Genomic DNA, 15,508 nt, shown 5'->3' with positions numbered 1-15,508 from the left:
GAGAGCAATTATAGGATTTGGAATTTTCACTAACATTGACTTCCTTGTATGTGCACTCAAGGGTATATCCTGATGTTTGAAAGATGGAAAATTATTAAGTGCGGGGAGATGAGGAGCTGGAGGAGGACAGGGAGTGGAAAAAAATGGTAGCAGACTTCCTTCCTTCCTGTGTCCATGAGTTACAAGCGCATTATCTACTCCCATCTGCCTTCAGGTAATTTAGCAAGTGAGGCCTGAAGATACAACATTTAATCAGCCTCCCTTTTTAAACACCTTTATTATGGCATGGTTCCTGTGCGTAAACTATGCATTTCAGATGTACACTTTGATGAGTTTTGATAGATGCATATGCCAATGAAACCACCACCACAATCAAGAGATCTAACGTTTCCATCACTCCTCAAGAAGTGCAATTCTCAAATTCCCAATTTATCCCTTCCCAGCCACTTTAACCCCTGGTAACCGTAAGTTTGTTCTCTATGTCTGTGAGTCTGTTTCTGTTTTGTAGGTAAGTTCATTTGTGGCCTTTCTTTAGATTCCACATTTAAGCGATATCATACGGCATTTTTCTTTCTCTTTCTGGCTTACTTCACTTAGAATGATGATCTCCATGTCCATTTACATTGCTGCAAATGGCATTATTTCATTCCTTTTTATAGCTGAGTAGTATCCTATTGTATATATATATACCACATCTTCTTTATCCATCATCTTTAATGGACATTTGGACGGTTTCCATGTCTTGGCTATTGTAAATAGTTCAGCCCCCTTTTCTTCACACTCAGAGGCACTGCTGAATTCAGGTTCTCACCACTCTCACATCCCTGCAACAGCCTTCTAACTGGTGTCCTTGCCCTATGGTCTTGCCCTGCTACAAACCATCTCCTTCCTGTTACCAGAAGGATTTCAATTGTAGCCAGTTGGATCATGTCCATCCCCCTGTTTAAAAATTCTTGCTCCTGGGCATATACCCAGAAGGAACCCTACTTCAAAATGACACCTGCACCCCAATGTTCATAGCAGCGCTATTTACAATAGCCAAGACATGGAAATAGCCTAAATGTCCATCAACAGATGACTGGATAAAGAAGATGTGGTATATTTATACAATGGAATACTACTCAGCCATAAAAATGACAACATAACACCTTTTGCAGCAACATGGATGCTCCTGGAGAATGTCATTCTAAGTGAAGTAAGCCAGAAAGAGAAAGAAAAATACCATATGAGATCACTCATATGTGGAATCTAAAAAACAAACAAACAAACAAAGCATAAATACAAAACAGAAACAGACTCATAGACATAGAACACAAACTTGTGGTTGCCAAGGGAACAGAGGGTGGGAAGGGATAGATGGGATTTCAAAATTGTAGAATAGATAAACAAGATTATAGTGTATAGCACAGGGAAATATATACGATATCTTATGGTAGCTCATAGAGAAAAAAATGTGACGATGAATATATATATGTTCATGTATAACTGAAAAATTGTGCTCTACACTGGAATTTGACACAAAATTGTAAAATGATTATAAATCATAAAAATTGTTTAAAAAAATTCTTCAGGGATGGGTCTCACCTTCCACTCTCGCTGATGATGATAAAGACCAATCTATTTTACATGCTGTAGTAGCCAAGAAACTGGGCCTGCAGAAGACACAGACCCTTCTGAAAGATCTTCAGCCCAGGAGCAACTCATTACTTCTGATCACGTGCCATTGGCTAGAACTTAGTCCCATAATCACACTTATTTGCAAGGAGGCTGGGGAATGTAGTCTATTAATGTAGTCTGAGGGAAAGAAGATAAGAATGTATTCTGGGGGGAGAGGTAGCCTTCTTTGCCACAGTATATTATTTTTTAAAGCTCTAGGCAATCACGATAAATGTTCGTTGATTCAGAATTTCTCTCACTGGCAGAAAAATGGGAACTGACATTTTTTGAGTTTACCATGTGCTCAGCATGGTTTTTCTGGGAGAAAGATTTGGTCTTACTCATCTTTCTTTCTCCTGAACTTAGCAGATTGTCTAGCACACAGAAGAATCTTTGCTGAAATGAATTTTATGAAAATATGGAATTTTTAAAAATATGTGAATAATAATATCAGGCTTTCATAATCTTGTTTATTTTTTTCTTTTTTTTTCCCTGCTTTTTCCCCCATACCTGGACTGTTATTTTTCTCCCCTAGTGTTAGCCCTTATTATTATCCTCTTTTGCTCGACATTCACTAAAACAAGTTCTTCAAGCTAACTCGAAGGTGAGAGTTACTATTCTTCAACGGCTGCCTCAGACTGGCTTCTGGTTAGTTCTGTCCTTACCAGCAAGAAGATTCAGACAAGTTTATGATTTTCATACATTTTATTGATGATGATCAAGGATTTTTTTTTCTGGGTTATTCCTTAAGGAGAACATTTAGGAGGATAGGGGAACTGAAACCCAAGTCATCAGCCCTCCAGGCAAGAGCATCTTCTTTCAAATTCCAGAAAGGCCTCTGCCACTCATTCCTCCTGCTTATTGTAACATAGATCATAGCCATTCAGAGCTGAAATGTGGCTCAATGGCCCTGGTTCATCTCAGTGCCATTTCTCAGGAATTGAGAGAGAGAAGGAGGCAAAGAATAGCGTCATATCCTGGGAGGGTTAGACAAGAAGTTGTCTAGGTAGGGACTGAAGGGTTACAGAAGAGAGAGTGCTGGCTGGGGAAGGCAGGAGCCTCCTCTTGCCAGCCAGGTGAGCCATATCACCATGATGACCGATGAAGAGACAGCTATTGAAGCCAAATCCACCTCTCATCCGGAAAGGAAGTGAGATTCTTCTGACTCAGACAATGAACATTCACTTGGCAGCTACAGGGCCAGCCTGGATTTTACCTTAAAGATTGCCAAGATCTCATGCCTTGTTCCTTTCCCCACCTTCTCTGCATCTGTGTCAGTGTCATTTGTAATCTTGCCCTGGGTTGTCTAGGTTAGGTCGGTGGTGGGGAGGGGGAAATTTCCGGGTCTACCAGGCTGAGGGATCCCAAGGTCTCCCATCAGCCATCCCTTAACCATCCCTGGATAGTGTGATGTGCTCTCCTCATCCTTATGCTGTTGGGGTGATGAGTGGCACTTCCATGGACTGCTGAGGGCTCTCGAGTCCCATCAGTGCATAGGGCCAGCCACGATTTGCTTTGGACAAAGGTAGGATTCTAAACCCTCGGATACATACACTGGTAACTAGCCCCTCTGGCCAAAGATGCTGACCCCTTCCTCATGTTCTTTAGGAAGAAGTGGCCAAATTTCATGAGACTGAAAAGATTCTCATGACAGGAGACTCCTCTCTCTCAGGTAGACTTTATCTGGAGCAAATGTCAACTTCACAATAAGTTCTGGAACTATCTCTAACTTTCAACTTTAAGATTGAAAACCTATTTCCTTGTCCATTTCCAGGAGTGGCTTAGCATTGTCTCAAGTGATTTATCAACAAGATGCCAACATTTCTCTCTCATCTTTGAAGCAGGATTCTTATGGAAAAGCAGATCTGTGTGAAGCTGGATTCAACGTTGTCTGCACCCACTCTGGGGAGCCTGGGGAGGGGTGGGGGCTGCTTCCCCTGAGAATCATTGAGAAAATCCGAAACAGGGAACTTGGAAGCGCTGAACTCTGAACTCTATTCAGGGAACCAAGTAAGAATTTTGGAGATGTCAAATTTTGCTGCAATTATGAACAGTTTGCTCTAAAGAACTCAGAGTAAGAATGAGCTGTCAATTATTTTCTTTCGCATTTCCAGCCACAGCTTTTTTAAGCCATTTTATAAATATTCCTCATGACTCCACAGCCAATTAGTTCTGTCTCCGAGCTTTGTAGTAATTGTTCATTAAGCAGACAGGTCACGCATTACTCCAACTCTCGGATCTGGCCATGAAATTGAAACTTTCCTGTCCTCACTATTTTGGACATTCCCGGAGTGACCCTAACCACCTTGTAAAGCTGAATAAATTGTCTAGATTTGAAGTGGTTGGTGATAAAATTGGTCAAGGAATAATGAGGATGATATCATGTCCGGGAAACCTCTTGCAAAAGAAAGTACTTTTAAAGGAAACACAGAAAGGGAATTTTCAAATACCATTTGACTTGTACCACTATGGAAAAAATTTTTCAAGCTCTACAGGAAATGCATCTCAAAGTTGTTTACCCTAACTGTCTGAGAAGGCATGTGGGAGGAATGAGTCCTGCTGTTCCTCCGAATTACCTCACCGTGGATGCTGCCGCTGGGTACCCACAGCAGCAAAGCCCTGGGCATACGTCTAGTGAGTGGCTGTCACTCTTCTCCCTCAAGTCTGACCCGGAGCAAAGCTCTCCCCTCTCCCACCCTTATAAACTCTGGAGTCACTGCATCTTCTGTGTTTATCATTTCTGCCAGCATCCGCCTGCCAGGACTACTCTCTTCAACTTCAGTTTAACAAAGATCATCCTAGGGAGAATCCTGAACCAAACATGAGGCATCATTCACTCATGTGACATGAAATAGGCTTTCTTTCTATGCCTTGGAGGAAAAAACTCCCAGGAGCCAAAACCAGTTCAGGACTTTTTAAATTTTTGAATTACGGAGATAAGGTTACCTAAGAAGGAAGTGATCTGCTATAGTGGGAAAATCACAGCCAGAAAGGAAACCTGGAGATTAGGGCTCAGTTTTTGGCTTTGGCTCTCTCTGGTTGGGCAAATTTGGGCAATTTGCCTGTCCTCTCTGAGCCTCAGCTTTCTCACCTGTGAAATCAGGGTCTGTTAATGCATCTCCCACAACGTCACGGTGGAGATTAAATGCCCCTATCCCAGTGCCCGATCCGCATAGCTTCCTGTGTCCTTCATACTAGACTCTAAAGTCCACCTGAATGGCTCTTCCTGAGACTATGTGAGTCCTCCTTCTCCCTCCCCCATCATTCATCTCGAGCCACAGAAAAAAGGAAGTAAATATTGGAGCAGGAAAATGATACACAATTCAAAAAATGAAGGGGCTAAGCTGCTTTTGTGAATTCTCTTTTAACTGCATGATGTGACTCCCTGGGAAAAAAACTACATTTCATGGGCTATAAATCTGGCTCATAATTACTGAAGTTTCTTGAACTGCCTTTGAAAATATAATTTATTTTTCCTCTATACATCTCAGCATTAACAACTTACATAATTTTTCTCCTCCACATTTTTGACAATCTTTTCTTTCTCTACGTGATGGAAATCATTGCTCAAGCAGATGCCAGATTGTCATGAGTCTAACAAATTTATCATAAATAATTTCATTTTTATAAAGGATTTGGCTCAGTCTAACAGAGAAATCCCAACACCAGTTAACTACCAGCCTTCAGGAAGTCATCCTAAGGGAAGATCGGCCCTCCCCCATCTTTTGCCAACAAGGAGTGAGTGTAAGTAGCTAAAACTATGTCCAAGGAGGGCTTAAAATCTTTTCACATCAGTTTTCCATTTGGGGTTCCAGTAAGACTCTTTGGGCTCCATAAGAGTGGAAAACGATTTATGTGAATATAGAGTTTTGCTTAGAGAAAGGATGATGACTCAGAATGCCGAAAATGCCTCAATTCTCCCACCCTGGCTGAATCTTTGCCCTTTGCAATGTGACTTTGCCATTTCCCCCTGCAAGCCTGTAATTGACTTTCCTGTCCCTTAAATCTGAGCTGTCCTTTTATCTCACTTTGGTCCAGAGAATGAGGCCTCACCTCTGAACCCAGGCCTGATGAGGTCTTGCACGCGCTCTCTTGCCTGAACCATAAGAACAAGCCCAGGTTAGCGTCCTGGAAGATGAGAGAGTGTGCGGAGCAAAGCCAGTCACCCCAGCCAAGACCACCCTACGGTAACTAACAAGTAGTTAACTGCCACATGTGTGAGTGACCCCCCCCCACCCCCAGCCAAGACAAGAACTGCTCAGCGAGGCCCAGCCCAGAGCAGCAGAGCTCTGCAGCCAACTCACAGCCATGAGTGAAAATAAAAGTTTAATTTCACGTGACTTAGATCTTGTGGGTATTTATGTAGCATAATTGTAACAATAGACAACTGATACTTTAACTACCAAATAAGTGGTGGGAGCTCCTGGAGTGATCAGGAAGATTTGCAGAAATTTTCCCATGCTTTGACATGGGAAAGGAGAGATTCTGGGGGGTTTTTTTTGGTTGTTGTTGTTGTTTGTTTATTTTAAAAACTTATTTTCAAAATTGAAGTATAGTCAGTTTGCAACGTGTGTCAATTTCTGGTGCACAGCATAATGTTTCAGTCATACATATACATGCGTATGTTCATTTTCATACTCATTATAAGTTACTACAACATATTGAGTATAGTTCTGTGTGCTATATAGAAGAAATTTGTTTTTTTAATCTATTTTATACATAGTAGTTAATATCTGCAAAGAGAGATTCTGTCTGCCCTAGATGCTACATTTTCATTTACTCATAGTAATCCTGGAGCAAGTCCTGTAGCCAAGGCTTAGTAAATATGTATTTCAAACTTTTTGTCCAGAGGGATGCTGTCTACTACAAGAGAGCAATAAAGACTTTGAGGCCTGGACTCTCAGCCTGGGGTGGGGCAAAGTATCCAAGTGTGGGTCTGGGTACCAGGGGTCAGGCAAAGCTACGTAACAAGCCTGATGTATCTTGTTGGGACATGAAATATCTTGAGGACTTGGGGGACAAAAGTACCGTAGTTTTCAATCCAAATAAAAGGAAATACAGAACAGAATGTAAAGTTCCAATACATTTTTGTGATAAAACACAATTATCCATTTCTCTTTCCTCTTTCAGCCAGGGGTTCACACTCCTATGGTATAAAACACATATTTTGAACAGTTTAAAAAACCCTATTCTGGGCAGTGGCTTCCAAATTTTTCTTTTGTGGTTATTATTCTTCCATCATCAGAAGTTTTACTATGCCCCTTGCCATGTTGAAAAACCATTTTAAACCTTTTAAATGTATTCTGTGGTTGATGATTATCAAATTTTACAGATGGAGGTTTTTAGAATTAAATTGCTTATAAACTGTTATGTATGCTTCCATAATCCTTCTATATTCCGTATGGTCTAATTCACTCCCAATCAGGAAAAAACAGGTGGTTACCACTCACCTAATGAGAAAACTGATGCTTCACTTTCGAGGTTGGGGGGATGCTGGACCCAGTTAGCTGTCTGACTTTGCATTCCATTTGTTTCCCAACCTGACCACTGGCACAGCCCTGCTGTTCTGCTGTTCACCAGCTGTGGATGACTTCAACTGCTGGTACAAATGTCTTCTCATCTGTTACGGTCTGGGCTGTGTCCCTCCAAAATTTGTGCATTAAAACCCTCACCCCCAGTACCTCAGAATGTGATTATATTTGGAAGCAGGGCCTTCAAAGAGGAATGTTAAGATGCAGCCTTTATAGTGGTCCCCAATGTAATCTGACGGGTGTCTTTATAAGAAGAGGAAATTTGGACACACAGAGAGATACCAGGGGTGTGTGTACACGGAGGAAAGTGAGGGCACAGTTAGAAGGCAGCGCTTGGTCAGCCAAGGAGAGAGGCCTGGAGAGAAACGAGCGGGCTAACACTTTGCTCTTGGATGTCCAGCCTCCAGAACTGTGAGAATATAAGCTTCTGTGGCTTAAGCCAGCCAGTCTGTGTACTTGGTTATGGCAGCCTCGCAAACCAACAGATCACTCTAGAAAACCAACTTTAGTCCCTTCAACTGTCAATGATTTTTGGTTTTCTTAAGTGCTAAGAAAAGTGTCTCTCCCTTTCCTTATTGACAACTTTCTCTTAGCTCTGCATCTGTTGGTCGTGGTCTCCAGAATGGCCCGTTGGTGCGAGTCTTTGTGATCATCTTCATTATCAATGCACAGTGCTCTTGGGTGGAGGACCATCTGGTTCTAGGAGTTAATGATGATGTGTTTGCATTAAAAAAAAAACAAACAAAACTATACCATTGCTTGTTTCTTCATTAATTTGTTTCAACTCTATATTGTATAATAGAATTTTCTTATATTTCTATCAATTTGGAATAAATATAAAAAAAAATTTCTTATGTTTCCCTATGGATAGCTCAAAGCTCACTTTTCTTACTAGTCCAACGTTTCCGAGCTTATGTGTCTTTCAAAGTTTTCTCCTTTTTCCTCCCTTGGGCTGGGAAAGCATTTCATTTTAACTTTTACGAGTTAAAAGAAATTCATACCAAGCACTGTAAAATTCCAATGGCAAGTAAAAATATAAGACATATGAAAGTCTATGATTTGCAAAGTAATAGTTACTCTCATCTTTAAGGGGAAGAGGAAATCAAAACGCCAAGTCAAAGCAAAGTTGAACAAGTCCTTCAGGCGAACATTGCAGCAAAGTGTACGGAGCTGAAATCAAGACGAGCCTTCGTAATGTGGAAAGTCTGATGTGATCCACTCTGCATTCTTGTCTTGGAGCAGCTGACTAAAACCTTCAAATTACAGTGAATGAATTGCATCACAGAGAGTGTGGGAGTGGAGGGAGGTGGCAAGATTTAGGGGAAATGTCAGACTTGAGTGGGAGCGAAGAGCCTGTGATTGCAACCAAATGGAACTGGGGATGTACTGAAAGAAACGGAATTATATACTTTTTCTTAATTAAATGCTTCTTGTGTTTTCCTTCCTGGCCTTGACTGGTATTTATTTTTCTCTACTTGCATCAAAGCAGCATGACATTCTCAATGGGGGGAAACAGAGTTTTTCATGGTTCTAATGGAAATATTTACTGGCAGCAGACAAGGATATGTTCCTCTAAGGCGAAGGCTGCATTTGTCCAAGATTTGCGTGGATTCCGCCTTCCTTGTTGGGAATAGTTATTCAGTCTCAATTAGCCCTAAATATAGTTGAGCAGTAGAAGGGCCTTAGTTTAAAATCACCATTGCTGTGTTAAAGCTGACTGCAGTAGAAAAGAATGACTGACAGTGATGGAAAGGGCAGTTGACGGGCACGTATCAGAAATCATCATCAATAATAAAATCTGACGACAGGAGCAACATGTATTTTATGTCCCCATAAACACAGATTTAGTGCAGGAAGCCCTCATAATAGTACTTGCGGCACGGGCTGGAGCGCTCTGAATTTAATTTAGAACAACATGAAAGTTCCAGTCTCAGCTGCAGGGTACGCACCCCGATTTCAGCTGGAGGGCGGCACCTGTTTTGAGAACTAAAGCGATTTCTGAGGTTGTCCTGCATCCTTTCCATTTAGGAAGAAATTCAAAAAAAAAGTCTGGGATTCACCTTTCCAGGGTGTCAGAGCGTGAGTCAACTTGTCCGAGGCTCTATGGGTCTCTCCTGATCACCCTTCCTCACTCTCAGACTCATGTGTGCACGTGCGCGCACACACACACACACACACACACACACACACGCACTCACAATCTCATGGCTAATTGAATCTCTTTTTATTATTTCCTGCCAGTCAACGTAATACAAGTGGATTATCCTGAACATTCCTTGCCTTTAGGCTACTTCGGGGACCAGGAAAGGAAACACTTCCAGTGGTGATGAGAGGAACTCAGAGATGGTGTTTCTCATCTCTCCGCTCCTTTCTGACATCCCTGAATCACCTCGCTGTAGTGTCTCTCATGTGGGGTGGCAGATGATCTCCCTCTCATTGCTACACTCATCCTTGGTAGCTTCCCACCACCTTAAGCCTCCACCAGCATGGTAGCATTTTACTTACGTAAATTAAAAAAACCTACCTAACCATTCACTGCCATTTTCCCCAAGGCACAACCCAAACACGTCAGGGAGGTTTTTCTGATCACACCCATATCTCAAAACTATGACCTCATCCCATGACCTCTTTCCCTGGGCTAATGAGCCGAGGAGGTCCCTCTACCTTTCAATCCCTAGGGATGCCCGCATTTCCTATTCCGGGATAAGTGACATTTCTTTTAGTGGAAATAACCACCACCACCCCCGCCCCCAGACTTCTTATAAATGCAAACCTCACCCTTGCAGTTTCTGTCAGCCTTGACTTAGTGGGAGCAAACGAATCCCCTATTATTTAAATCTGCCATTATTTAAATTAGATCTCTGTTCAGGAAAGCTGATCTCATTTCCCCCAAATCCTGCCTGCCTGCCTGCAGGAAGGGAGCAGAGGGTTCCTGGGCCTTTCAACAACGAGCCAGCCAGAAGTTTCTGAAGACACAGCTTCCTTGCGGTGGCCCCCAGCAGAAGGTCTCTGAGCCCCCCAGGCTGAAGGTCAGCGTTTTGCTGGGCTGGGCCTTCATAGTCTGACAAGGTTTGAGGAACAATAAAGCCATTCTTTGTATTTTAGGAGAAATTAAAAGGTAAAATTTCTTTTTTAGAGACATTTTGCAAATACTGGTAATTTCCGTACGTGACGTTTGATGGTCGACTTTTAAGCCTTAGAGGAAAAAGAAAAGAAGAGACACTGACCAGCTGGGAGACACTCATGTATCTTATTTAACCAGCATAACCGAAAAACCTCAAATCCCCAATGTGAACATTCTTATCATAATCATTGTTAGAGACCTGCTCTTGTCCACTTGTGGCAGGAAATCCCTACCCACAGGAAGTGTGTGTGGAGATTTAAGTCAGATCTGCAACTCAATGCAAAAATAACCCCAGGCCATGCTTTCCCAAGAAAATACAGGAATGGCAAATAAAGTACAATTGCTGTTTTGTAGAACAGCTTCCGTAAGTCTCTCTTGGCCGTGGGGAAAGGAGCAAGATGGGCTTTGTGAAGTTCATACTGATTAAACCAAACGTGGCCAAAGGAAACCTTACGTCTCTTCCATCTTTCTGTGCCCAGTCTCTGGTGGATAAAACAAGGCTGCAGATGTCCTAAAATATACAATCATGATCATTCCAGGAAGTGAAATGTCTGAAATGGCCCTTTGGAGAAATTACAAGTTGAAATACGTGACTTAAGGGAGAAGTCAAGTCAGTCGGAGAAAAGGCTGTTTGGCAGTTACTAATGAAGGAAATTTACAGAACTCTGCTACCTGGTTTCCCTCCCAGACAGGTGGGCAGTGAGGTCCCAGTGGACTTCCCGGGGCTGAAGTAGAAATAGGACTGGCTGCTTGTTCCTGATAAAGTAAATTGGTCTAACTTCTGGAGCTCCCCAAATTGGCAGGCTTGAAATCCAAGATGTTCAGTTCCCGAAAGTTCCTGATAGAAATGTAAAAAGGCAATGCTCTACATTAGTTCAAAGCTCTAATTTCCGACACAAAGGCACGTGATTGGGGGTGTTACCTATTCTTGCTGACAGCTGGAAGAGCTCCCCTGAAATTTCTTTTTCCTTTATATATTTAACAAGCATTAGTTGGGAGTCTACTATGTACCTGGCACTATTTGGGGCACTGGAGAGATGTCAGTGAACTAAAGAAGAAAAAACTGTCTGCCCTCGTGGGGCCTACATTTTAGTCTGGGGAGAAAGACAGTGATGAAGTGAACATCTGGCCCGTCCTATGTTGATGGCTGCGTTGGAGGAGAAACAGAACAGAGAGAGGAGATACAGAGTGGTGGGGGTCAGGGGAGCAGAGCTGTGAACCAATCAAGGAAGATAGCTGTGGGAAAGAGGGTCTAGAAACGCTCATAAAATAATATTAACTGGGTCTCTAGGATACCTCTGATCTCCATGCTGTTTCAACAAATGGAGAGGCTTAGAAACTCTCTTATAATTATGATAAGCGGTGTTTATCTAGCCCTTAATATGTGCTAAGCATTCTCCTAAGCATTTCCCTTGCGTTTTCTCGACCTGTCCGTTCATCAGCGCAGTGACACAAGGTAAGAGAGATCCAGGGAAGTTAGGCGATTGGCTGGAAGTCACCCAGATAAGACAAGAAGTGTTGTCACTTCTTGGGTAGCTGCTAAGGGCAGGTGCTGTGAGAAGGGCTGTGCATATATTGATTAGATGTTGGGGTTTGTAAGGGAAATCCCCACCTCACAGAGGCCCACTACCCCAGCACTTTCTTTGTTTCTGAAAACATGCATGCTTTACTTGACATATGCCTCTAACAAGACGGCACCTTCTTTTTTGTTGTTTTCATTTTTGCGGTTTTGGGGGGGGGGTAATTAGGTTTATTTATTTATATGTTATTATTTTTTAAATTTAACTGGTGGTGCTGGGGATCAAACCCAGGACCTCTTGCATGCTAACCATGCACTATACCACTGAGCTATACCCTCCCTCCAAGACTGCCCCTTCTACCAAAATTCTCTCAGCCCCCTCACCCAAGCTGCGCAACAAACCTTCAATGTCACGGTCTACCTCTCTGACCTCCTCTCCTACCACCCTCCCTTTGCTCACACCACTCCAGCCTCAGTGGCCCTTTTCTCGGTTCCTTGAATGTGCCAAACGTACATCAGCCTCCAGGCCCTAGAACTGCTGTTCTATCTGTCTGGAAGCCTTTTCCTCAGACACCTATATGCCCGCTCCCCACTATCATTCCGTTCTATACTTGAATGTCATCTTAAAGTGATGCCTTCCCTGAGCGACCAATAGAGAACGACACAGTGCGCTGCAACTGGTCCACCACCTTCCATCTCCCTGATTCTGCTTCATTTTTGTTCACAGGTTTTTTATCACCTCCTGACTTATTTTATGGTTGTCTTTCATTGTCTGCCCTGCTTTATTAGAAGCTCTGTTCTGTTTACTGTTTCCTCAGCAACTAGAACCATGCCTGGCATCTGATAGACACCCAATACATGTTTTTGATAAATTGTTAAATCACAGGGACTGAACTTTATTGACAAGATCTACGTATCTTGAAGACCGCTGTTAGCTTAACAAAGAAAAAACAACTTTCCACATCCATCACATCTTTCTTGACAAGTTAATACTCTTTACTGATAATCAAATACAATTTCTTTGAGACGAAGGTAACAGAGAGTCATTTCTTTGGGGTCCTGTTGTCAGAAAGTCATGGCAAGGTGGCAGCCAGTGTGGAGCCCACACCAGGGCCTTTCGCTTCAGTGTGGCCGCAGGTGGCTATATTTAGTTGACATTTGAAGGAAGAGTGATTAAGCGGTATGAAAGACTTAAATGGCTGTAAAAGTCATTGTTCCTGGTGCTGTCTACAAGTTAGGAAGCTACACAATAATCCAGGGGAAAGACATTAGTGTTCCGGATCGAGGTGATTATGGAACATGTCAGGAGAAGCAGGTAAATTGGAGGTGTATTTTGTCAATAGAACCCCCAGGACTTGCTGAAGGACTGAAAGAGAAGAATTGAAGGAAATAAAAAATACAAGGATGATTGTTAGGATTTGGGATTGATGATTCTTATCTAAATGGGAAAGACTAGAGGCGGGCACAGGAAATCAAGAGTTATGGTTTGGAACTTGGTATATTTGGAAAGCTTATCGGACATCCAAGGGGAGATGTCAAAACTTAGAGACAAGATTTGGGACTGGAGTAAGTTTTGGCGCCATCAGCACAAGTAAGATATTTAAACCCTACAAATGGACAGGTTTGTCCTGTGAGAGGTTTTAACAGGGCCCAAGATAGTGCCTTCATGTACAGTCTTTCAGTGCTGGGTTGTCAAATGCTTTAGCCTGGGTTGCTCTCAGTTTCCCTCTGTCTCTCTCTCTGTCTCACGCTCCTCTCTCAGTTCTTGCCCCTGGAATCCAATCACTGTGTTTTGAGGAAGCCCAGTCTTCCCAGCATCTACTGCCAGACATGTGAATGAGGGAGCCTTCGGACGATTCTGGCTCCCAACTCATATCAAATGGAGCATTTGATGGGGGTGGGAAGGGATAAGTTTGGGAGTTTGAGATTTGCAAATGTTAGCCACTATATATAAAAATAGATTTTAAAAAAATGAATTTCTTCTGTATAGCACAGAGCTATACTCAATATCTTGTAATAACCTTTACTGAAAAAGAATATGTATGTATATGCATAACTGGGACATTGTGCTGCACACCAGAAATTGATGCATTATAACTGAGTGCACTTCAATTAATAAAAAAGCGGAGCAGAGGTAGGAATGCTAGGCACTGTTGAGTCCCCAGGGGAGGCGGACACTCAGTCATTCAGTTGGCAGTGTAGAAAAAGCCAATAACTAGGTAAAACCAGGTTGCTCAGAGTTTTCCCCAGAAGGTACATCAGAGAGAGGGGCATGGAGTCTCAGAGTGTATGTGGAAAGTCACTATAATAATGTGTCTTGGCACAGACACTAAGAAAGGAAGACCAAGCAGTGAGAATGTACTGGGGTCCCTGAGTTGGTGGTGTCAGTGAGGCTGAAAATACGTTACAGTAGAAGTTCTAGAAAGTCTAGGACAACCTGACCCTCAGAGTTTAATGTGAGATTCAGGCATCGTGGGTTGGACGAGTGGAGAGGGTTAGCTGCAGAGTTCTGGGTATTGTGTAGGGCAGGCGCTGGGGACGGCAGAGCCCAGGAACTGTTGCTAATAAATGAAGCCTAAGTACTAAGAAATCAACTGACATCAACAACCCAAGACAGAGACTTTTCCCTCTGTTTTGAGTACAGATTATATTACTTCAAATGCAAAACTTTCCTGTAAGAAAAAAAAACCCGAAAAATCCTTTGAAAAGTTCCTCCTGAGAATTTTCTTTTTCACGTGCTGTGAAAAATGACTGCGGTGTTTTTTTATATAAAGGTTGATAATGATGTTAAATGCAGAAATAAATGAAAACCTGTTGGAAGTCTCTGAAACGGAACTAATGCACCTGTAGCTGGCTTGCATAATGAATCTCGCTCTGTTTCTTGGTATTCGGCCTCCGATAAATTGCTGATCTCAGTCCACGCTCTGTTGCCTCCTACTTGCTGAGTTTTTACCAGTACAGTTTGACAATCTTGTAAAGACAGATATAATGCCTGCCACTACCACGACTGAACCGGGGCTGGGAGTGCCAACTTCAGCACCGAATGCACTTTCTTGTTGGATTTTTCTGTCATTCTTTTAGTTTCTTTGTCTTGGAGGAGTTGGAGGTCATGACTTTACAAGGATCCTTATTGATACATTTCCTGCCTTCGGGAGAAAAATGGAAAGATAGTTGCTATGTTGAGACACCCTGTGGAAGAACCACACGCTCACAGGCATTTCTTGGTAAATGTGATTGCTGAACTATGTGCCTTAGCCTGTTTCTAAAAGACTCAGCAAAATGAAAAAGACCAACATACCAGGCGATAGTCTGTAAATATTATTTATTTCTAAACGGAGGTGAAAGGGGATTATAGAGCTTGTCTTTACTTCTGCTTCCTCTCCCCTTCTCTTTCCATGGTAGCATCCTAACACTCATATAATCAAGCCACAGAGAATTTACTTCTTCCAATCTTCGAAGTTAATAAATTTCCCAATCTCTGGAATCCAGAGCCAGTCACTTCCAATAGAACCTTATGTGATGAGGGAAATGGCCTCTATCTGTGCTCTCCAATATGGTGCCCACTAGTTATATGTGCTTATTGAGAACCTGAAACAAAACTTTATCCTATTTAATTTTAGCTCATTTAAATTTAAACAGCCACATGTGGTTAATGGCTACGTTACTGGCTAATGCAGC

The sequence above is a fragment of the Camelus dromedarius genome, chromosome 4 (genome assembly GCF_036321535.1).
Source record: "Camelus dromedarius isolate mCamDro1 chromosome 4, mCamDro1.pat, whole genome shotgun sequence".
Classification (NCBI taxonomy): Eukaryota; Metazoa; Chordata; class Mammalia; order Artiodactyla; family Camelidae; genus Camelus; species Camelus dromedarius.
Note: the sequence above shows the minus strand (reverse complement) of the source record.